The following is a 15,642-nucleotide window of genomic DNA, read 5'->3' as shown; positions in this document are numbered from 1 at the left end:
GTTGAAAATTTCGGATCCCTCTACTACGGTGTCTCTCATATTAAAATCGTGGTGTTAGACCATTAAACTCCAACAATTATACAGCTTCCTCTAATTATTGGTGAAATGAGGGCCTTCGTTCTGCGATAGCTCACGGTGTCTGCGTCCGACTGATGGAACCGAAACATGAAAAATTGAAGTTAGAACGAAAGACAAAGCGATAACAATGGAAGCACAGACTGCGCCTCGTGTGCTCTGTGAGAGTGCGCAACGTTTCTTTCGAGTTTCATTGTATCAAGTTATTCTGACGATAGAGAAAACATGCCCTTAGGAAGTTTTGCGCAGTGTTATGGAAGCCAGAGATCGTGTGCTCGTGTAGATCACTGATAGAAGAAACGTCATAAAGAAACCATGCGCGAACAACATTGGAAGCGTGGGTGATATGAGAGTGGTTCATGGTGGAGCCTGTCAATTTTTCTAAATTGAGAAAGAAACTTTTCGGTACTTTGAAATCTTAAGTTGAGACGTAGCAGCACGTGACAGCTAGGAACACACTTTTTTTGTTAGCAGCCTATTTATGAGCATCTGGAGTATCCGTGAGGGCGGCCCAGACAGAAGAGATATTTTTTCCGGGTGATGCAGCCACTATGGATACCAACGTGCAGTTACGACAACCAACCAATATGCCATGACTTGGAAAACTAATGCAGGAACTCTGTGAGGAGGCCGAGAGAGAAAGGTGGGAGGTGATAATTATTGCCACCCGTCGCATAAATCATAAAGTAGCTAGGTCGACTAGCACCGTCTCAAGCCTGATGCGGTTACCAAGTCCAATGTTACATGCATTGATGCAGTGTGAAGTCTTGTCAAATCACCAGCACCGTAGTTTTAGACATTAGCTATTTTAACCCGATAGGACTGAGCGCACGGTACAACAAAAACACATAATGGTCAAACTTTGAAGAAAATCACTACTGTTTGTCATTCAGTTATTTTAAAAAGTTGCTAAATAAAGTTGGCCGGCCAAGTTAAATTGCTAATTCTGGTTAATGGCCACACTGAACTCTTTTGGTGTTTTCCGTTAGATTGTGGCCTGCGTAGATAGATAGATAAATAGATAGATAAATAGATAGATAGATCGATAGATAGATGTGATGGGCGAGTGTAGACAGAAGTATATAAATGATCATATGGTAACCTTATCATATAGTATACCTTTATGTATAGAACCAGTTTAGATTGCTTGGAGTTTCATTTTGATTGCATGGTTCCTACCACGCCAAAAATTTGAATGCTGAAAGACTTGATATCAAAGATTGTACGAAGAACAATCGGACTGTTTTTTTAGTATACCTAGCGAATACTTGATCATACTAAACACAGGCGACAGAGCAGAGATGTTTCTTTGTCAAATCTGAAAATAGACAGCCATGTCAGAATAAGTAAATGTTATCTGGAATTAGCAATACAGTTCATTTCACGTTGTGCGTAACTTTGCCGGCCACGGTTCATCGTCGTGTGTATTTTAACAGTGAATAAGCTGGCAGTAATTCTGCCGAGATGTCCCAGTGATTTTGAGCTCAAAATGGCACCAAGCAGTTAAGGCATGGCCGACAGAAGCAATGGGGAAAGCTAGCTGTTACGAGTCTTTTTTTCCGCTGTATTTTTCGCGATAAAGACCTTGTGTTGTTCAAGGTAAATAGGACGTGGTGATTTGACCAGGCCTCGGCCGCCTCTTGTTGCCTCATTCGACGCTTTCTGGTATCGTCGTGCACGTACACATAACGGTTCCGGTGAAAGACTGGCACCCAGCTGCCACGCAAAGCGCATTATTCACAAAGGTCAGCTGTTTTCCGCCTGGAGGGGGATCTACCTCCTCCACACTGTACGAGTGGCAGCTGCGACGACTCCGTTCTAGCGATGGCCAGTCATGTAAATGATGGAAGCCGTTTGCAACGTCGTTACTATGTGCCGACCACGCATGAAAAGGCGCCTCGCCGTTACTTTCTCTTTATGGCAGCAGCGCAAGTTATGGCGGCCGAGATAACAGCAAAGGACAAAATTGCCTAATGAGGCTCACTAGGGTTGAAAAAGTTATTTGCTGGAAGCACATTCTTCTTTTTCCTTCTTCTTTTTCTACTTCTTTTTTCCATTCTTCTTTTTCTTTGCCTGTGTGGGCATCTTGTGGTGCGCTTTAATTTTCTAGGTATTGTTTCTTCACAGTGAACTACACCTCAGCACTCAGTTTTGTTCGTTATAAATGTGACCCGGGGAATGTCTGTACAATTTTTTTCGCTGTTCTAAGTAACTAAGCATCATTAAATAGGAAGAAACTGGCTGAAAATATTTGAGAGGCTCCATTGGTCATCTTTCTGTTTAGTATTTTTGCATGTCCTTAGAGAAATTTCACCTCCTGCAATTATTCTTGAGTTGAAACGAGCACCTATAAGTCTTCCGGACTTGTTGCAAGTGTTTCCTGGTTCGTCTTATTTGTTTCAGAGGTGAAGCATCTTAGGTTTATGTTTGTCGGTGGGTCATGTAATAGCGGTGTTTCATGCAGCCAGAGTGTGTCATAAGAACATCATCCATTAAAAAAGCTGATGCGTGCCACATAAGTAAGATGAAGCCCACTACCTTCCGCCACTACACTAAACATTGATAAGGCAGCAGTTAGCCCAACCCATCTCTCATGACGTTAGTGCCGAGAAAATTATTCTCTACATTGCTTGCATGCCGTCGGGTACTAATACTTCGCATGTTGAGAAGATGGTGAGCTTTATTTAGCGTGATCGCCAGTCCGACGAAAAATTCCGACTACTATAGGTGAGTGAAAACACCCTTCGCTACATGCTGTAGGGTACTAAACCTTAGCATGTTGAGAAGAAGAGCGGTAGCGCAAGCCGCAGCCCGACAAAGATTTCCGACGACGTTAGTAGAGCGGAAACACCCTTCCCTACATGCCGTAAGGTACTGAAGCTTGGCATGTAGAGAAAAAGAAGATGAGCGTAAGCGTAAGTGGCAGCCTGACGAAGTTTTTCGATGACGTTAGTAGAGCGGAAACAACCTTCACCTAAATACAACAGGGTACGAAAACTTGGCATGCTGAGAAGAAGAAGAGCATTAGCGTGAGCGGCAACCTGACGAAGTATTTCGTTCACGTTAATAGAGCGGAAACAACCTTCACCTAAATGCCACAGGGTACAAAAACTTGGCATGCTGAAAAGAAGAAGAGCATTAGCGTAAGCAGCAGCCGCACGAAGTTTTCCTAGCTAAAAACACTTCCCTACATGCCGTAAGGTACTTAAACTTGGCATGGTGAGAAGAAAAAGAGCATTAGCGTTAGCGGCAGCCCAAAGAAGTTTTTCGATGACGTAAATGAAGCGTAAACATCTTTTCTGCACGACATAAGGTACTGAAAGTTCGCATGTTGAGAAGACAGGGGCATTAGCGTGAGCGGTAGCGTGACAAAGTGTTCTGACGACGTTAGTTAAGCGGAAACATATTTCGCTACATGCTGTAGAGTACTAAACCTTACCATGTTTAGAAGAAGAGTGGTAGCGTTAAACGCAGCCTGATAAAGATTTCTGACAACATTAGTAGAGCAGAAACACCCTTCCCTACATGCCGTTGGGTACTAAAATTCGCCATGGTTAGAAAAAGATGAGCATGAGCGTAAGCGGTAGTCCGAGGAAGTTTTTCGACGACGTTTGTAGAGCAGAAACGCCGCTTCCTACATGCAGTAGGGTATTAAACGTGGCATGTAGAGAAAAAGAAGAGCTTTAGCGTAAATGACAGCCCGAGCAAATTAGTGGAATGAAAACACTCTTTTTACATCACGTAGGGTACTAAAACTTGACATATTGAGAAGAAGAAGAGTATTGAAGTAAGTGGCAGGCCGACTAAGTTTTCGACGACGTTAGTAGAGCAAAAAAACCCTGAGCCCTATATGTCATAGGGTTCCAAAACTTGCACTGTTGAGAAGAAGGTGAGCATTAGCGTTAGCGGCAGCCCGACTAAGTTTTCCGAAGACGTTAGAGAAGAGGAAACGCCCTTTTCTGCATGCCTGGTTTGAGGTTTGGCATCTGCGGTTGGGCTTTATCAGTAAGTCGTTCTCAAAACGTTGCATACGCTTCGCGCTTCTCCAGGTTTCACATTGGTTGATATTGTCACGATGAGTCACAAGTACTGGGAGATATATTGAACAACCGGGTAGCTAGCTCTAGGACGATGCGTCAGTCGTGGCTGGCTCTCGAGCCGAGAAGAGACACGCAATTCTTCTTCCTTTCCTCCAGATGGTAGAGGCGCTCTTGCAGTCGACCCACTACGTGTGGGTGGCATTATCCCCCCTTTCGAAAAGAAAAAAAAAGTCCCAAAAGGGGAAAAGAAAAGTACATAGCACCACCACGATGTTACGACATAGGCACGTGGAAAAAAAGAAATTGGAAATTCGGATAAAGTAAAAATAGAAATGAACGAGCGTGCCAATATAGGAAAAATCAGTGAACGAAGAAGCAAGTTCACAAAAATAAATAAATAACACAAAGAACGCTGTACGGCAAGAAAAAAGTTATGAACAACGCGCAATAAATGGTTTCATGCGCAACACATGAACGACATCCGACCTCGGTCGTGTCCTACTCCGTGCCTGCGATGTTGAGTCCGGAACCACTTCATAGTTCACGTCACTGACGCGGCGTAACACTTTATAAGGGCCAAAGTACTGGCTGAGTAACTTTTCACTAAGGCCACGGCGGCGGACGGGCGTCCACACCCAAACTTGGTCTCCGGGGTTGTAAAATATTTCACTGTGGCGGATGTTATAGCGCCGTGCGTCTGCCTGCTGTTGCTGGCCGATGTGTAGTCGCGCGAGCTGCCGGGCTTCCTCAGCACGCTCTGCGAATTCATCGGCGTCAGTTGTCAACTCGTCTTCGTCTTGACACGGTAGCATAGAGTCCAGCATGGTCTGCACTTTGCGGCCGTAGAGAAGCCGAAATGGCGTGAATCGCGTGGTCTCTTGCACGGCGGTATTATACGCGAAGGTCACGTAAGGTAAGATCCGGTCCCATGTTTTGTGCTGTACGTCGATGTACATTGAGATCATGTCTGCAATGGTCTTATTCAGTCGCTCGGTAAGTCCGTTGGTTTGCGGGTGGTACGCAGTTGTCTTTCGGTGTCTGGTGTTGCTCAGTTTGAAAACCTCGTCCATAAGCTGCGCCGTGAATGCTGTCCCTCTGTCCGTTATTATAGTGGAAGGAGCACCGTGTCGTAACATGATGTGGCGCATGAAAAATTGTGCTACCTCAGAAGCCGTGGCTCGTGGGATCGCCTGCGTCTCAGCGTAGCGTGTCAGATAGTCGGTCGCGACGATCACCCATTTGTTGCTGTCCGCAGATAGGGGGAATGGTCCGAGAATGTCCATGCCGACTTGGTCGAACGGCGTGCAGGGTGCTTCAATCGGCTGAAGCAAACCAGCTGGCTTAACAGATGGTTGCTTTCGACGCTGACATTCCCGACAGCTCTTGACGTACTTCTTGACGCTTGCCGAAAGTCCTGGCCAATAGTACCTCTCACTCACTCTGGCAAGTGTCCGTGAGTAGCCCAGATGACCGGATGTGGGTTCGTCATGGCAAGCGAAAAGGACGTCGTCTCGCATGTCTCGAGGAACCACCAGGAGGTAGGTACGGTTGTTCGAACGAGCGTTCTTCTTGTACAGCACACCCTCTCGAAGGCAGAATGACGGCAACGAGCGGGATAAATGACGTGGTATGATTGTGTCCTGGCCCTCTAAATGATCGATGATCGGACGAATCTCTGCGTCATCCCGCTGCAGTTTACTCAAGTCTGATGAGCTAATGGCGCCCAGGAAGCCTTCGTCTTCCTCTGCTTCCTGACTGACGACATGAAGGGGTGCGCGTGACAGTGTGTCAGCGTCTTCATGCTTACGGCCGGACTTATGGACGATGGTGACGTCAAATTCCTGCAGCCGCAAGCTCCACCGTGCTAGCCGTCCTGAAGGGTCGCGCAGGCTTGCCAACCAGCAGAGGGCATGGTGGTCCGTCACTACCTTGAAGGGACGACCATAAAGGTACGGGCGAAACTTGGTGATTGCCCACACGACTGCGAGGCACTCTTTCTCCGTAGTGGAATAATTCGCCTCGGCACGGGATAGAGAGCGGCTGGCGTAGGCTATCACCCTTTCGATGTCGTCTTGACGCTGAACGAGCACTGCACCAAGCCCAACGTTACTAGCGTCAGTATGGACCTCCGTGTCAGCATAATCGTCGAAATGAGCGAGAACGGGTGCTGATTGCATGCGCTGTCGCAGTTCATCAAAAGCTGCTTGTTGCTCGTTTTCCCAGACAAACGGCGTGTCGTCCCTTGTGAGACGAGTCAGAGGTTCTGCTATCTGTGAAAAGCCATGAATGAACCGGCGATAGTAGGCGCACAAACCAAGGAAGCGCTGGACGGCTTTCTTATCGACAGGAGCTGGTAATTCGGCAACAGCGGCAAGCTTGTCTGGATCGGGCCGGACTCCTTCAGCGCTAACTACATGTCCAAGAAATTTCAGTTCTTCATAGCCGAAGTGGCACTTCTGTGGCTTTAGAGTGAGGTCCGCCGATCGGATAGCCTCCAGCACGCTGCGCAGGCGCTGTAGGTGCTGCTCGAACGTGGCAGAGAAGACCACCACATCATCAAGGTAGACAAGACAAGTCTGCCACTTGAGCCCTGTGAGGACAGTGTCCATCATTCGCTGGAAAGTTGCCGGCGCTGAACACAAGCCGAAAGGGAGTACTCGAAATTGGTATAGGCCGTCTGGAGTCACGAAGGCTGTCTTTTCGCGGTCTCGCTGATCTACCTCGATTTGCCAGTACCCACTTTTGAGGTCGAGAGAAGTGAAATAATGGGCACGACGAAGTCTATCCAGCGAATCGTCGATACGCGGTAGCGGGTACACATCCTTTTTGGTCACGTTGTTGAGCTTTCGGTAATCGACGCAGAAGCGTAGCGATCCGTCTTTCTTTTTAACAAGCACGACTGGAGATGACCACGGGCTGTTGGATGGTTCGATAACGCCATCGTCAAGCATCTCGCGAACTTGCGTACGTATCGCTTCACGTTCTTTAGCCGACACGCGGTAGGGGTGCTGGTGTATTGGGCGTGCGTCCTCGTACGTGATGATCCTGTGCTAAGTGATGGACGTCTGGCGGATCTTTGAGCAACTTGCGAAGCAAGACCTGTACTCGAACAAGAGCGCTCGCAGCGCAGTCTGGTTATCGGTGGACAGATCAGGATTGATGTCAATGTTGCTCATTGATGTGTCTGCGTTATCCACTATTTCTGACGTGGGACAGTTGGTTACGTTTGCTACTTCGTGGGCAAACGCTATCGAAGTGCCACGGAAAAGGTGTCGATGCTCGTTGCTAAAGTTGGTAACGAGCAATTCAGATCGGCCGTCGCGAACGTGAATTACACTTCTCGCTACACATATGCCTTGCTGCAGGAGGTGTTCTGAATTTGTCTCGGCCACCACATCGCCATCGCTCAAACCACAGCATCTTACGTCGACTAGAACACTGGCTCGGGGAGGAAGCGTCACGCTCTGTTCAGAAATACGGAGTACGTCGACACGCATTCCGTCATCCTGCACGTTGATTGCTCGCTGGGCTGAGAACGTGACGCGGCGCTCTTGCAGATCAATGATAGCTCCATTTTCCTGTAGAAAATCAACTCCCAGAATGACGTCATTGGAGCATTCACGTAGAACAAGGCAGCTTGCTACGAATGTGTACCCTTGAATCTGTACTCTAATTGTGCAGGCACCCAGTGGAGTTACGACATGGCCACCAGCTGTCCGAATCTGCGAGTTATGCCACGGCGTGATTACTTTCTTCAGCTGCGTTGTCAGTTTCCCGCTCAGTATGGAATAGTCTGCGCCGGTGTCCACTAACGCATTAACTACACAACCATCAATTGTTACTGCTATGTCGAGTGAAAGCCGGCTATCCTTTGCAGCAGCAGGTGATGTCGGACCAGTTTCTGTACGGTTCTGCGTCAATAGGAGGTCTTCAGCGCTTCGACGCTCAGCGACCCCGCCCCCAGAGGTCGCTTCGGCTAGTTTTCCCGGCGGGGGCTGGGAGATCGTTCGGTAGAATACCGCTGGGGCATTGATGAAAATCGCCTCGGTGATGGCGAGCGCGACTGGCGCCCGGCAGACGGTGGTTCATGCTGCTGGGAGAGGTAGTTTTGGATGTCGCGTGGTCTCTGACCGTAACGGGGGGGCGGCGAGTACGCAGAGAAGCCGCGAAGCCCAAGACGGCGATAAGGACACTGGCGGTACAAGTGATCAGCTTCTCCGCAATGAAAGCATAGAGGTCGGTGATCGGATGTGCGCCAGACATCAGACTTCCGAGGATACGAGTGCCGATCGTCGATGTACTGGACCGGTTGTACCGAACGATGGCCAACAGAAGCACCACGGCCAAAGGGCAGGGGCGGTGGCGTGTACGTGCCTTCGTAGTATGGCATGTGCTGCGCTGACTCGAGTGAAACTGCAGGGACAGGATGAACGAACAAGGGCGGCGATGCAGCAGGGCGTTTCAGGGCTTCCGCGTAGGTTGTCTTACGGTGGTATTCAGCAGGAGCTGGCGCAGCTGTGTCAGGAGGCAAGGTGTCCCGGAGGGCCTGGTGCAGCTCATCTTCGATGACGGTTGCAATAGAGCTAACCGTAGGATTAGGTGTTACACCAGCCTTTTGCAACTCCTCACGTACGATATTACGGATGAGTTCACGTAAGGAGTCATTGCTGGTCCCAGCGGCGGCGAAAATGTCAGCAGAGGACATGCCTCTGACTTGCCTGTCGTATTGGTTTGATCGCTGCTGTAGCATTTTTTCCATTGTCACGGCTTCAGACAAGAACTCCGCGACCGTCTTCGGAGGGCCTCACACGAGGCCGGCGAAAAGCTGGTCCTTGACACCACGCATCAAGTGACGCAACTTCTTGTCCTCCGTCATTCTTGAATCTGCCCGTCGGAAGAGACGCGTCATGTCTTCGACGTACGCGGTCACAGTTTCGTTTGGCGACTGGACGCGGGCAAGAATAGCTCGTTCAGCTCTTTCTTGGCGGTCAGCACTGGCATATGTCTGCAGAAGTCTACGAGAGAATTCTGGCCACGTCGTCAGCTGCTCCTCTCGATTTTTATACCACGTGCGAGCCCCGTCTTCGAGATAGAAGTAGACACGACCCAGTTTCGCCGCGTTGTCCCACTGATTCAAGTTGGCTACGCGCTCGAAGTCCGCCAACCAGTCCTCAACGTCTTCGCTCTCCGTACCATGGAACGTCGTCGGTGCCCGTGGGCTTTCCAACGTATATCGGTTCGACGACGTGCTTCCCGTGCCGGTTGGCAAGGTTTGTACCGAAGTGCTGGTCATGTTTGTTGACGTGGTGGTAGCAGTATCGTTGACTTCCGGAGGCAATCCCCTGATTCGGCGGCTCGTCCGATGCACGGGAGTATTGACTGGCACTGGACTCGTATTACAGCTTCCTGGGGGGGGGGGGTCTGCAGCATCCGTGAGACTACCCAGCACCTTCCACCAGTTTGTCACGATGAGTCACAAGTACTGGGAGATATATTGAACAACCGGGTAGCTAGCTCTAGGACGATGCGTCAGTCGTGGCTGGCTCTCGAGCCGAGAAGAGACACGCAATTCTTCTTCCTTTCCTCCAGATGGTAGAGCCGCTCTTGCAGTCGACCCACTACGTGTGGGTGGCAATATGAAACTACCTATCATAATTTCCATAGCTAGTTGCCACGCCTTTACAGCGATCTGAGCATGCAGTTCTACACGCGAAGCATTTCTTAGCAAAGTTGGGCGACTTTGAGTCTATCTATCTATCTATCTATCTATCTATCTATCTATCTATCTATCTATCTATCTATCTATCCGCCGACGACTTTTAGCGCTCCTGGCCGTTTCAATAACGGTATTGATGCCAAAATTGGCATGACAACACATGACAGTATGGCGAAAATGAATGACTTGTCATAACGTGAAAATCATGATATGTTTGTCAGAAATGTCTGACTTATATTTCACGCTCTTGCTGCCTTTACAGGGATTTCGTTCAGATGACACAATGCAAAATTGGTATGCTAGAACATGACTGCATGGCGAACATAAGTGACAACCCCTAACGTGAAAATCATGAAAAGAATGTCATGTAAGTCATGAGTAGACACCACGCTCATGGTGCGCTCGTGGTCGTTTCGTTAGCATCACCTATACCAAATTCAGTATTACAGGACGTGAATAGACGATGAACGTATATGACATGTCCAAACATGATAATCATGACATACGTCCCTATTGCAAAAACCTCGTGCTGCCAGTACGTTTTTTGGCACTGGTACATGCTGGAGACACTGGTACATGCTTGTAAGCACTGGCATTTCACTGGGCGCACTGGGAAAAAGCTGTGTCGCACTGGTAGGAGCGCTGGCTCAACTGCTGTTATGCTGATGCGCACTGCGAAGCGCTGGAAGCGCTGGAATTTTCACTGGCAAGCGCTGGTGAATAATGGAGCACGCACAGTTTCTACCAGCGCAGCGGCAGCGTGCACGTTATTGTAGCGTGTGCCGTGGTTTGTTTCGGTGTCATTGAATATAAAACGCTTGATTCGATGGCAGGGAGAGATGCTATCCTGACAGATACCGAGCATACGTAATTTTTGCGGCGCACGTACGTATCGCAACAACTATAATGCACCTTTTTCGCATATGCCCCGCGTAAACCGGCCATATTCGCATCATCCATTTTCTGTAATGTTTCCAAGTTGCAGTGTTTGCAAGCCTAGAGCTGCACGCCACTCCTAACAGAAATTGGAAATTGTTTTTGCCGCAAAGTTGATGAAACGTAAATGAGCTGTCTCGGTCACATCGCAAGGTTTCCCAGCGGAGGTGAGAAACAAAGCTGCCGTTCGATTCAGCCAAACCGCATAAATGTATGTCTGGCCATGTTTATCCTTCTATTTACTTCAGGTAAGAGTTAGAAATGTTCCGAAGCTCAAATGCAGAATCTTCAACCATACCAACTCACCGCGTCTAGAGTGGTCTTACCCAGTGCCCGGCCCAGCGAGCATTAAACCTGTCGTGCCAGACGCGTTGGAATGTTACCGGAGCTTCTTGCTTCGTGTACACACAACTTTAGAGTATGAGAATAACTGTAAAGTATAGTTTAGACATCCATGAACCTAAATAAACTATTTTGTCTTGTGTCGATGTTCGCACAAGGAGCGATGACGATCGAACGTCGCGCTTTCAGCTGCGCAGGCTGTCATCTAAAGCTGCCGACCGCACCTAGCTGGTACTTCTCCGTCTGATATGTAAAACACGCAATTTTGAGTTGGTAATTTGGTACGCCTTCGTGCACTGACTCCCTGGTATATGTTTTCAGTGGATTGCATTGGTATTTTTATGGATGTTTTTTTATTGTTGGTATTGATATAACAGCATATATCTGTACAATGGCACGCCCGCTGTATACTGCCAGCGGAGGCCAGAAAAACGGCTGTCGCTCGCCATCGTCACTCCGTAAATGCATTTCTTGCAGTTCTGGCATTCATTGACCTTCCACTTAATTCAGGTACAGTTTAGGTAACAGTTAGAAATATTAAGAAGCTCAAATGCAGAAACTTCAAGGATCGCAACTCAGCTGCTTCGAAAGCAGCCTTACCCAGTGCCTCGTCCCAGCGAGGCCTATTGTGCCAGCCGCGTCGGTGTACCTGCTGCCAGCACTTTTTACTTTAAGTAGGCACAATCCTAAATTGTAAGAATTACTGTAAAATACAGTTTAGACATCCATAAGCCTATATTGACTATTTATCCGCGTGTGCGGTGCCATCACAAGGAGCGGCGATGATCGATGTGTCATGCTTTCAGCAACGTAGGCTGTCACCGAAAGCCTCCTTCTGAGCGCAGGAGCCGGTACTTCTCTGACTCGAACGTAAGAACACGCGATTTCGAGTTGGTAATTTGGTACGCGTTAGTGAACTAACATCGTGGAATACGTTTTCAGCTGATTGCATTAGTCATTTCTTTGGTGGTTTCTTAGTTGCAGGTATCTATGTAACTGATTATATGTAATCTGGCACGCCAGATGTGTACTACTACATTGTCAAATGCGCGAATAAAAATACTCAAAATTCACTCATGGGCGTGGATATTTAACAAAAAAGACATTTAAATCATCTCTACTTGTTTACCAGTAGCAAGTGCTAAAACCGACTATCAAAGGAAAAAAAAACTATCGGCAACAACAGCTGACAATCTGTGGCTGCTCCTCCAGTCAATTTGAGATTTCTCAGAGTTAAGATGAAGATGCTTTAAAAAACTTTGCGCTCTTGGTAATATCCGCACGTCATTCGGTGTCCGGAAGCTGGTCGTCACTGTCGATTCAAGCCGCAATTGTTATTTGGGAAGGAATATTGTGTCAGTCTTGACTGTGCTACTTGTGAAGTTGAAGTTGAACGACGCGCTCTTCGTATAAATAGTCATTTACAACCCGAACTGCATGTTTTGGCGTGGAGTAGTGGGTAGCGTGCTCGGTTTGCGGTCGGGTAGTAGCAAATTCAAATCTCGTCATGTGGTGTCTTCTTTTTTCAATTTTTTTAATTTTATTGTGAATGCGCGCTATTTTACCTCTATAATTATTTATTTATGGCGAAAGGGCATCCCCGTTTCAACCCTGTGAAGCCATTTTGCGCAGAGCACTGGGATGCTGCCCCAGTACCTGGGCTTGGAGGCGCTAGTGACAGTGCCATACTGGGCCCATAATCAGGCACGGCACTGGACACTGATACCCAGTGGCACTGGTTTTCGCTATAGGGGTGGCAGGTAAAACATGACTACATGTTACGCTAAAGCGCGCTCGGGAATGTTTCGTTAGTTCCACATATACGAAATTCGGTAATACGTGAGGTGAATGGAGGACAAAGATAAATGACACGCCATAACTTGATTTAAATGATATACGTTTTATGTGAAACATGATTACGCGCTACGCTCATAGCGGGCTCGCTGTGGTTTTGCTAACTCAACACATACCAAATTTGGTATAACGTGACGTGACCGGACGAAAAAAGTAAATGACACGTCTAAACATGATAATCATAATATAGAAGTCATGTACGGTATAATTTACGTCCGTCGTATCATTGTGCTCGTTTTAAAGTGGCATATCAACATTCCTCATTCGTGCTTCGCTTATCATTGATTCCCACTGTACGTAGCACCTGCCAACTTTTTTCACTTACTTCCAATATGGCTTTCGTTGTTTATAACTCCAGAACCGCCGTAGTTGTGTAGGTAGAGCAGAGCACGTTTGATTCGAAGGTAACTGGTTCGTCTTTACCACTGGTGAGTTAATTTTTCATTTACCTGATGTTGGCATCACCTCATAACTGCTACTAATCTATATAGTACTTGTAACTAACACTCATTATATACATCCTTATCGGATGCAGTATAAGCCTGTCCCTAAAAAAACGCATGTCTCAGTTCAGTTCCATTGCTTTGTATAAGTACAACTACTGAAAGCGTGAATTTGGTGCAAGGGCGGTAGTGACGAAAGTTTTGACCACTGCACTTTGCAAGTTTTTTTTCTATTCAGCACTTTTTCCAAGAGCACAGCTGTAAAAAATACACTTATCGTTTCGGCTTCAAAAGAGTGGCAAACTGTCAGTCTTGATTTGCGATGGCCTGCCGTATGCACTTTATCTTCTGTGAATCTAGTTTGCATTAGTATAGGTCCCCGTCAGCAGTTGACTTCGGTATACTATAGTGGTGTGCGTACTCCTAAGGTTAGTTGCCAGTTGCGAACTCTTTCTCATAGCCGCCACTACCACAATGCAAGAAACCCACCCTGACCAGTGTTGCATGGAACAAGAGCACAGCAACCCCGGAAGTTTCAGTTGAAGATGCGAAGAAAGCTTCACATGAAACAATCTGTTAAGAGAGTTTGTTCTTTTTTTGAAAACGTGATGAATGGAACGAGCATCCATGCGTATACAAATTATCCAGAAGTGACCATTCTGGAGTCCTCCGCACATTTCTCAGGCCAGAAAGGTCACTGCACTTTAGTGCTAGTAGCCTCACCAAGTGTCATTCTAGAGACTCTGTAATTTCAATCCGTAACTGGCATGATGCTTTTGGAAATAATATCTCAACAACTCTTACGGTGGACTCTGAAATACCAGGAACACCTATCTGGTCGTCAACCTGAGATGATAACGTATAATAACTACACACAAGAAAACTTTGACGACCTTTCTATGAGCATAAAATCACCGACAGTAGCAGAGCGCAGTTTTTCGAAGCTGCAAGACTGATGAGAGGTGTACTATGTGAAGTAGTCTGCTGTGATTGACACTCAGACTGGCCGCTCTCTGTCCTGTGAGTGGTGCTTCATTCTGCCTAGTGAATGGTGCCTCATCAATGGTGACCGAATGGAGATGTGGCGGCCTTGGCCAATTACTTTGCCGCTCACCCATATACAATGTGGGTGCGTTTTGAAAGAATCAGCCCGCCAGTGCATGTTAAATAGTCTTATCTTCATCCTATACTTCATGTCTAAGACGGTAGATTCTTCCGCAAGACACAAAGAGGGAGGCACAGAATGTGCTATGCGCACAAATTAGCTTCTATTCAGCACACAGCTAACTCTTAGAGGGCCCTTTGAAAGGCAGTTTGTCTCTATTTCCGAGACGCTCAATTATTATTTCTAGTTTGGTTCAAGTATCTGACAAGTGAGAAAAATATGGTATGTGGAGGGTCCTCAAACTCACTTCAGCCAGGGGGATGCAGGCGGGCACTTTAGTCTCACAGGGGCCCGGTCAGCGAAAAAAGTAAAGGGGGGAGGGTCGCAGAAACTGTCAGCAAATATTTTCAATAAAATAAAAAAACCTTTCTCGTAACACATAAATGGGTCATTTCTGAATGAGATTGGGTACCAGTATTCCGACATGTCGAAACCGGAAATGACGAAGGTCTAAGTAGACGTGCAATCTGAATTATTGTTTTTAGTTCATGGTTATGTTTCAACGCATGGTGATCGCACGGGGTCACATCACGACAAGATTGGCTTAGACCAGTCATGCCTGAGTAGCTCACGAACATGCTTATTAGGAAGTTGAAAAAAAATGGGGCAAAGACAGCCATTTGCGGGCCGAAAGCTAGAGGCTCGCTGGTCGCGTGTTTGAAACCCCTGCTGTATAACTTCGATGTTCTCTTGCACGTGCAACTTGAAGTTCCGAGTCGAGAAAGCGGCGCATAGATGTATTCGTTTGCTTTAAGAACGCTTATATCTTTATGTGTAGGTATCCACGTGAACGCTAAAACAGTCACTGAAAACAATCAATATTTACGACTCCACGAGCACCGTGTAGTGTTCTTGGCGTCCTTGTGAGGAGAAAGAACGACAAAGAAGAAGCCTCTCTTGCTTTATTGTGTTCAGGATATAGCACTCATTATTTGTCTTGAAAGAGCAAGGTGTGTTTTTCACTATAGCAGTTGAACCTCTGTGTGTCCGAAAATGTTTTTAGCACCTTTTTTTCACGTATCACACTTCGGTTTCCTCTTTATAAATGTTTTGCGATGCTTTCTTGTTGGG

This window comes from Rhipicephalus microplus, chromosome X, assembly GCF_043290135.1.
Source record: "Rhipicephalus microplus isolate Deutch F79 chromosome X, USDA_Rmic, whole genome shotgun sequence".
Lineage (NCBI taxonomy): Eukaryota > Metazoa > Arthropoda > Arachnida > Ixodida > Ixodidae > Rhipicephalus > Rhipicephalus microplus.
The sequence above is the reverse complement of the archived record's forward strand: the minus strand, read 5'-3'. Positions refer to the sequence as shown.